At 37.8% G+C, this 7,688-nt stretch overlaps 2 protein-coding genes across 11 annotated transcripts in view; one reads left to right on the top strand and one right to left on the bottom strand.

The window, feature by feature from the left end:
* The window catches only part of LOC309713259 (uncharacterized protein), a 396,604-nt gene that overhangs the window by 207,928 nt on the left and 180,988 nt on the right, over window positions 1-7,688 (bottom strand). The window lies entirely within an intron of this gene.
* The window catches only part of sdk2b (sidekick cell adhesion molecule 2b), a 284,764-nt gene that overhangs the window by 131,153 nt on the left and 145,923 nt on the right, over window positions 1-7,688 (top strand). The window contains exon 1 of one of the 8 annotated variants that reach the window (XM_082544734.1): window positions 1,407-1,423. The exons of 6 other annotated variants lie outside the window; for them this stretch is intronic. The gene's annotated coding sequence lies outside the window, so the exon portion shown is untranslated. Of the gene's footprint in view, window positions 1-1,406; window positions 1,424-2,126; window positions 2,141-7,688 lie in introns of those variants that run through there. One more of the 8 variants, XM_082544735.1, reaches the window with a different exon arrangement.

The raw sequence follows: 7,688 nt of genomic DNA, 5'->3' as shown, positions 1-7,688 counted from the left end.
AAAAATCCTTGAAATCTGTGGTTTGACTGGGTCATTGCAGCATTTTGATTCTTTTTTTTAGCCATTCTGTTGTGGATTTGCATGTGTGCTTGGGATTATTTTGCTATTGGATAACGCATTTTGGCCAAGCTTTAGCTGTTGGACAAATAGCCTGATATTTAAGTTAATGGTCACCTCAATGATTGTAAAGTGCCAAGGTCTTGTGGCTGTAAAACAAGCCCAAAACATCACTCCTCTACTACTATGCTTGACAGTTGGTATGAGGTGTTATATTGATATGCTATGTTTGATTTTGTCCAAACATGGTGCTCTGCATCATGGCCAAACATCTTCACTTCTTGTCTGTCCAAAGGACATTATTCCAGAAGTCTTGTCTTTTCTTCAGATCCATATAAAACAAAGCTGTGCTACCATGTCCGTTTAAGAGAAAAGAGGCTTTCTCCCGGCAACTCTTGCAGAAAGAGTTGCCTTGTCATGAACTTTAACTTGCAACATGATAGTTATTCATCATATAGTCGTCTGAGGTGATTTTCATTTCATCCATAAATTGTTTGCTCAGGTTCAGGTTGTGCAATATTTAGAGCATTTTCTTTGTTGTCTTGTATTGTTTTTATTATTATTATTATTATTATTAAAATGTATATTATATTAATATAGGTATTTATTATTTTCTTCTTTTTTTTGGGTTGTATGGAAGCCCCAAACGCAATTTCATTGTTCTTGACAATGACAATAAATAAATAAATACTAATACTAATACTTCTTAATGGTCAACTGGGAACAGGAAAGGACATTTTATTTTACGTATTCTGGCCTTATTCGTGTATCTGTTAATGAAAAGATCTTACACAGACCTCAGTTCATTCTCTGGCTAGCTGCTAGTACTACAATGCAAGCTTCTAGCATTTGTATGATATTCTGTTTCCCAGAAATTAAAGCACAGCTGGCTACAGAAGAGGTTTAACTTAAGTCGGATCACGCTTCCACCACAAAAAAAATAAAAACTGCTCTAGAGTTTGTTTGGGTCTCAACTGAGACCGCTGCTTCTAAAGGGTCTCTACTCTCGTGGTTTTGGTTTGCACCTGAGTGTCTGTTCACACCTTGTTGAACAAATCACACCAAGGGGGACCAAAGAAGATAAGACATATCACTGAGATTTGTTGGCAGAAAACTTAAAAGATGAAGTCAGCTCAGAACTATAGCCTCAAACTGCTGCCTATGAATCACAAGTTCTGAGACTTTACAGACCGTAATTATTCCAACTTTGAAATATGAATTTATTTTTATTCCAATGTATCAGACTGTTTCTTGCCACTCATTATACCAGCATTATCGCAATGAACCAGTAGTGGACTCACACTGAGATAAAACGCTGCAAAACAGAGGCTTAGTGAGGGAGATAGAAAGGGAAAAAATAGTCCAGGTATTTTTTTCTTTCTTTTTTCTTTTGTGGTTGTGGTGATGTACACAATTACATTTTAAAATGTTTTAAAACTTAATCTTACAGAATTATTGCAGTTAGTAGAATATTGTTATTGCTGCTATTCTTATAATAGGTAGGTGTGTTTTGATTTTTCTAACTTTTTTGCCTCTTTTCCCCTTTTTTCTCTTTCTGCTGCTGTTTCCTACTGATGGGCACACGAAAAGGTAATAAATACATTTTATTATTTTCTGTCTGATTTACGCTCTAATTTCTGTTACTATCTTTGAATGCTGAATCAACTACCTTAAGGCACTGGTACTTGTTGCAATATCTATTTTTTTTAGAAGCAATAACAGATGCCTTATTACTTATGCCTGCATTGTTCATACTCCAGGCCTCCCACACCTGCAGATATACACGCAGAGAAATACACAATATGACTAATGACTGGAATGGTAATGAATATTTGCTATTTAGCAATTAGAGCCAGCAGTTTAACAGCTAAGGCACACAAATAGCAAGCAGTTATCAAAGCTTTTGACCTCTGCCTCTTGTTTCCTGTTTCAGTTTCATCTCCTACGCTTTTCTCTCTCCTCCCACTGAGGTGTTAGCTCAACCCTCTATCAAGGTCACTTCAACCCTATCATTTGTTCTCTGTGCTCTCTGACCACAACAGTATTGCCCCTGACTCCTTACTCTTTAACAGAGTGCTCAAAGGTACTGCTGTGCAGACATGAAGATGTTTTAGAGGGAGCATGTCTCTTTGCATGTGTCCCCCATGTTTATTTATTTTTAAAAAGTCCTCAGTCAAACTGAGGCGATATACAGCATTTGGCTTAGTCAGCCATCTTGACTTGATCATCTTGTAAAACATCTACAGATCACATAAAAGCATCCTGAGCCTGATGGTGATAAAATGCCAGCTCAGCAATTTGCAAACTTCACCATGAATGCAAAAACTGTGAAGCGACACACCTTTTCCCATAGAGCATGAATTTTTGAAACCTTCATCAGAAGTACAGCGCCATAACTGCAGACGTGAAAGGAGCTATACCCTCTCGGATCCAATCATATAATAATCTGTTGTGGCTCTGTGTTCATGTTCCTTTATAATGTTGTTTGGTTGTTGTTGCTGAAGCAAACACTTAAAACAAAACAATGTGATGAAATATGCACTGTGAGTTGCTGGTTCCATATTATATGAACAAATATTAAAGTTAGTTAAAGAAGCGTTTGAAATAAGGGGCATGAAGAATTTATGTTGCTACTGGCTCAACAATTTCTGATCCTAATGTGCACAAAGACATAATGATTTGGGTTATATTGGTGGTGCTTCCTCGAATCATCAAAAATCTTTTGGGGCTTTGATATGGGACGTCTTAAGGTGTCTTGTGATCTATGGCCTCATAATGTCGGTAGTTGTTTCATTGGATCTTGTTTTTACCATGCTATTTGTTTCAGCATTTTGATGTACTTTTTTCAAAACAGCAATACTAAATCTAAAGTATTTAATCTATAATCTAAATGAAATCTAAGTAAGCTGATGCTGGAGTAAATGACTGACTCGGAGCTCAACCTTTAGTGTAACTGCCACTCATAGTTCAGACTTCTTGTACCTAGTATTGTGTATGGTTGATGTTCACTACACTAAACAACACTTTCAACAACATTCAACAAGTATTGAACAGTTACTTTATCATAAATGTCAACCTGGCCGGCACTCACGTTAACATCTGCCTTTTAACTATCAGCAATTATCCAACAGATACAAACCCGGCCTCAGGGGGTAACGAGCCTGGATAAATTAGAGGGTTGAGTAGGATGGGCACCAAGTGTAAAATTTGTGCCAAATCAAACATTCACATCCATCCTCTGTGGCGACCCTTTGGGAACTAAGAGAGCAAATGAAAGTACATTTATCCAGTTGCTGCATTAGTTGGCTGTTAAATAATGACTTTCTCTTAAAGTCCCAGATTAAAGCTGAAAAAATCTACCAGCAACTAGACAAAAACGTGGCAGCCTTACCAACTCCATTTGATCAGTAACTAAAATATGAAGCCAAATCACCAGAAGCACAGTGCTCATCAGGAATTCTAAAAATGTATTATTTTTGTTTTACTATTATGAGAGACACATTTTCACACCCGTTTTCACACCTTGGCTCGTGTGATTAGGTAGAAGATCAAAAGGGTGTCCATGACCTTCTTGGGGACACTCCCATAGGTCTTAAAATCTGGAACTCTCCACCAATTGCTCTTAGAACTAAAGAAGCTTCTCGGATAAGAGGTGAAACATCTTCGAGAAACATAAAGACATCCAGATGATTTTCTTTCCAAGCTCTTTAGATTTGTCAAATTAGTTAACATTGATGATTTTAATGTCTCAGAAAACTTTGCGTTAGCTCTGTGATGTGCACTCTTTCGTGACAGAGATGTTCATAAAGTATATCCTGAGTTCAAAGGCAATTTCAAGTACTAATAATTACGTCATTCTCAAGAGGAGGAAAGAGCTCAACTGGCCCACACTTCAGTTCTCTCAATCAAGTGTAGTAACAGGTTTGACAGAGAATGAAAGGGAACAAGATAGAAAGAAAGACCTGCAAAGCAATGTCACCCACATTGTGCCTTTAGCCTCTCACTAATTGTTCAGACAAAGAACATGAGTAGCATTGTTGTGTTGTGTCATACTTGTATTCAGTGAGCTATATATAGAAGACAGTGATATGTCAGACTTCACACAGGGTCAAGTACCAGAAATGCCACAGTGATAACAAGCTGATAAGAACTATATGTAAAGGTGATAACGAGGATACTAAAAATATGAAACGTTCTAAAGTTTTTCTCTGTTAGCATAATTTCCTTAGAGATTAATGAAGTGTTCTGATTCTGATTTCCCTCTGCTACACAAAAGAAATAGATTTTATCTTTTCAGCTTGTTTACATAAATCACTGTATCAGTCAATTATCCGTTATTGTATAAGTTTCAAATAAAAAAAAAAAGAAAACCTAAACCCAGACTAAAAGTGAAAATGTAGAATTATTAGGCGAGGGATTTTTGGTACTTAACTTTCTGGTTTCTGCTCTCTGTTGAGTTGAAGTCTGAGTTCTGCTGGCCAGTGACATTTGACTAGAGTTTGCACAGTTCAGTTTTCTTTTTTTTAATGTCTCTGCATTTATTAAAGACAGTTGGTGTAGGGAAAAGAAATAATATCAGAGTAGTTGATGGGTTCCTACATTACTCAGTACTATTCTTACTGCCAAGTGCCAGTATGATTCAAAGATTAAAATTAGGCTTGCTTGACAACAGACTTCATCCACTCCAATGAATTCATTGGGCATCATGACATTACAACAAGATTTCACAGTTGAAAAACTAAAACAAATATATAAATAAATACAGTCCTTTGAGTGCTGTGTTGACAAGCTCTATGCTGTCATGGAGATATACTTAACTACCAATGCTTGGGAGTTTTCGGTACCTTCTTGGGATAATATGGCTACACAACAAGCCGTCTCTGGTCTGACATCCTCAACGTCAGAATGAAGATAGAAACTGAGTGTAACGAGTTGACAATTCAGTCAGTCTACAGCTGTTTTGAGAAAAAATGATTTCCTGGAATCTTGCCTGGCAACTTCACAGTGGTGACTCTTGGAGTAGAAGTATAAAGTATAAGTAAATTTACAGTTTATTGCTTTAATTAATCAATTCCTGCCTGAGTCATTTCTTCAAATTAGGGTTTGCAGTATTTAGTAAGAAGATGTGGCGTGAATTGGGGATATTTTAATCGCACAAAGAAGGTGGAAGCAGTGACTCCACTAAGTTTCTGCATATGACGTTATTGGGGCAGATTACTTCTGGTCCTCTCTTCGCTCCAGTGCAGAGTTTCAACCTTTTCCAATTTGTAAGCACAACTGTAATGCCTCAGATCTCATTATTGCAGTGGCCTCATTGATGCCTTTCTGGCTGTGTCATGTGTTTATTGTTGGTGAGGTTGTTGCTTTTGTAGAGGAGGCAGATGAACTTTGGTTTGTGTCCCCTGGTGGCAGGCTCCTGTTTGCATCCAACACAGCAGAGTTTGCTCAACAGTGTTTTCACAGCAGAGTAACACTATATTTTCTACAGTGTGGTATAATCTTTCTCTTCTCCTTGCCCTACTCGGTCTGTCCAATGGGTATCAGCATAGATTTTTGTAGGGTAATGTGGTCTAACTCCTTGCACTGTTTCATCTCAAATCCCTTATAGCTTAAATATCTACTGTAACAAAGGAAGCTGACTGCTGCGGGGAGGTTAGGTGGCTTATGACAGCCAGTAGTAGAGAAGGAAGAGAAGCGGAAGACTGCCACAAAGAGAGACAGTGGAGGTAAGGTGTAAGAAGGTGGAAAAATGATAAGCTTTAGCACTCGCTTTGCATTCACTGGGTCTGCAGACAGATGCAGATTGAAACTCTCACACAGTCACTTGTGGGAACTCAGCCATATAAGAGGGGAAATTACAACCAGCCTAAATCTGGAGAAGCTGGGAGTGAAATAGAATAACAGCCATTATTCAAAGGGGATTATTTGTTGGCCGAGTGGCCTTTTGCACACTGTGATGCCTGACCATGCTCCTACATCTTCAGTATTTTGTATTTTGAAGTTGGGACCTTAGAAAAAGAACCACTTTGTTTTTCCAAGGCTTTTTAGAAATGCTTTACCTCCTACATCATCCTGTCTTCCACCACATTTCAATCAGATTACAATAAGACTTGATGACTGGACATATAGCTGTAACAGTTCCCCTTCTGTGTGGACTTATTAAGGAGAGAGTGGAGTAATCCCCCATTTTTCATCTGCTCCTCTCTGTCAAACCTATAAGGATCTGAAGCAGCATCAGATTTCTGTCCCCTCTTTTATCTGATGAAATGGATTTGCAACAGCCACAACCTGGAGCAAAGACTCAGACTGATCAGCTTTCTAGGGGAAGATGGGGGAGCCTGAGAAAAGTGTAGGAGTAAGGAAGAGAATATTAGGAGTATTAAAAGACCAAGACGAATGATGGCGAGATAAACCGTGGACTGTACAACTCTGTTTATAGTACTGTAGTTTTGCATAGCAGAGTGGCAAAAAAATCAGGTCAGCCTTGCGGCTGTAATTATGAAGAGAAGTAAGAAATTTCTGGCTTTCTCACAGTTGGCAACATAAGAACACAAGTAGCCATAAACTGTTGCCAAAGTATGAGCAAGCATTGATGTTGTTAAAAATAACCTACCCAGTTCTAGCAGCAGTGCATTAAATGAACTCAGAAAGGAGATTTTTAACAAACTGCTTAAAATACACCTCAAATTACATTGATTATTTAACTGCTATCTGGATGTTTCACTGTTCTTTCATCTTTGCCAGGACTAGATTATCTTCAGCTTATCATTGTCATCTCTAAATTTCTAAAATTCAGGTGTAGAATAACTCAAACTCAAAGGGATTAGCTACTTTGCAGTTCAATGTAGAACTGAGGAGATGGTGACTAGTAAGCGGCGGGTGTAATTACAGAAGGTCTTTTTGTTTGTCCATTCCCAGCTACTGGGTAGCCTCAAAATTATAACATATATTTCAAGAGTTTTTACAACACTGATATTTCTGACAATATAATAAAAAAATAAAGTAGCTTTTACTGATTCTTGCAGCTTCCAGGCACTTTTTGAATGGAATTTAAAAAAGGGCATTTTCCAGCCTTCCTTTCCAATGAATTACTGTCATTGATGACACACTTCGCAATTTGAAGTGTGAGTTGACTGAAACAAGGTGCCAGAAGCAGCACTACCATTATAGTGCAATAGTAATGACACTGCATTAAACATCTTGCAGTGTTCAGCGTAAGTCAATTGCAACCAAAAGAAAGTAGCCGATATAGTGTTTTCTCTGGTCATGTGAAGTAAAAGTATAAAAGAACTGCTTAATACTTTATTTTAGCAATAACTAATGTAACTTCACCTTGTACCTCTTCAGGAGCTGCACAATTATGTCACACAACAAAACTGGAAAATATTTTCTATCTAGGATGCTTTTTTTCTTGACTTGATGTTTGTAAACCAGCTGCTTAAAGCGGTGTTTTTCCATAGTGCAACCACATCAGTAATTTCCGTCCAACATTTCCTATAATACGGAAAACAACTAGATAGTGCTACAGCGATAATCGGTTTACATTTGAGATGCATTAAACCAGCCACTACTATACCCTCTTCTGTAGCCTGGCTGTGCTTGATTGTATGTTGTTGCCTCAAGTGAGAAAC

The sequence above is a fragment of the Aulonocara stuartgranti genome (assembly GCF_965226115.1).
Source record: "Aulonocara stuartgranti genome assembly, chromosome: 8".
NCBI classification, from domain to species: domain Eukaryota; kingdom Metazoa; phylum Chordata; class Actinopteri; order Cichliformes; family Cichlidae; genus Aulonocara; species Aulonocara stuartgranti.
Note: the sequence above shows the minus strand (reverse complement) of the source record. Positions and strands in the feature narration are given on the sequence as shown.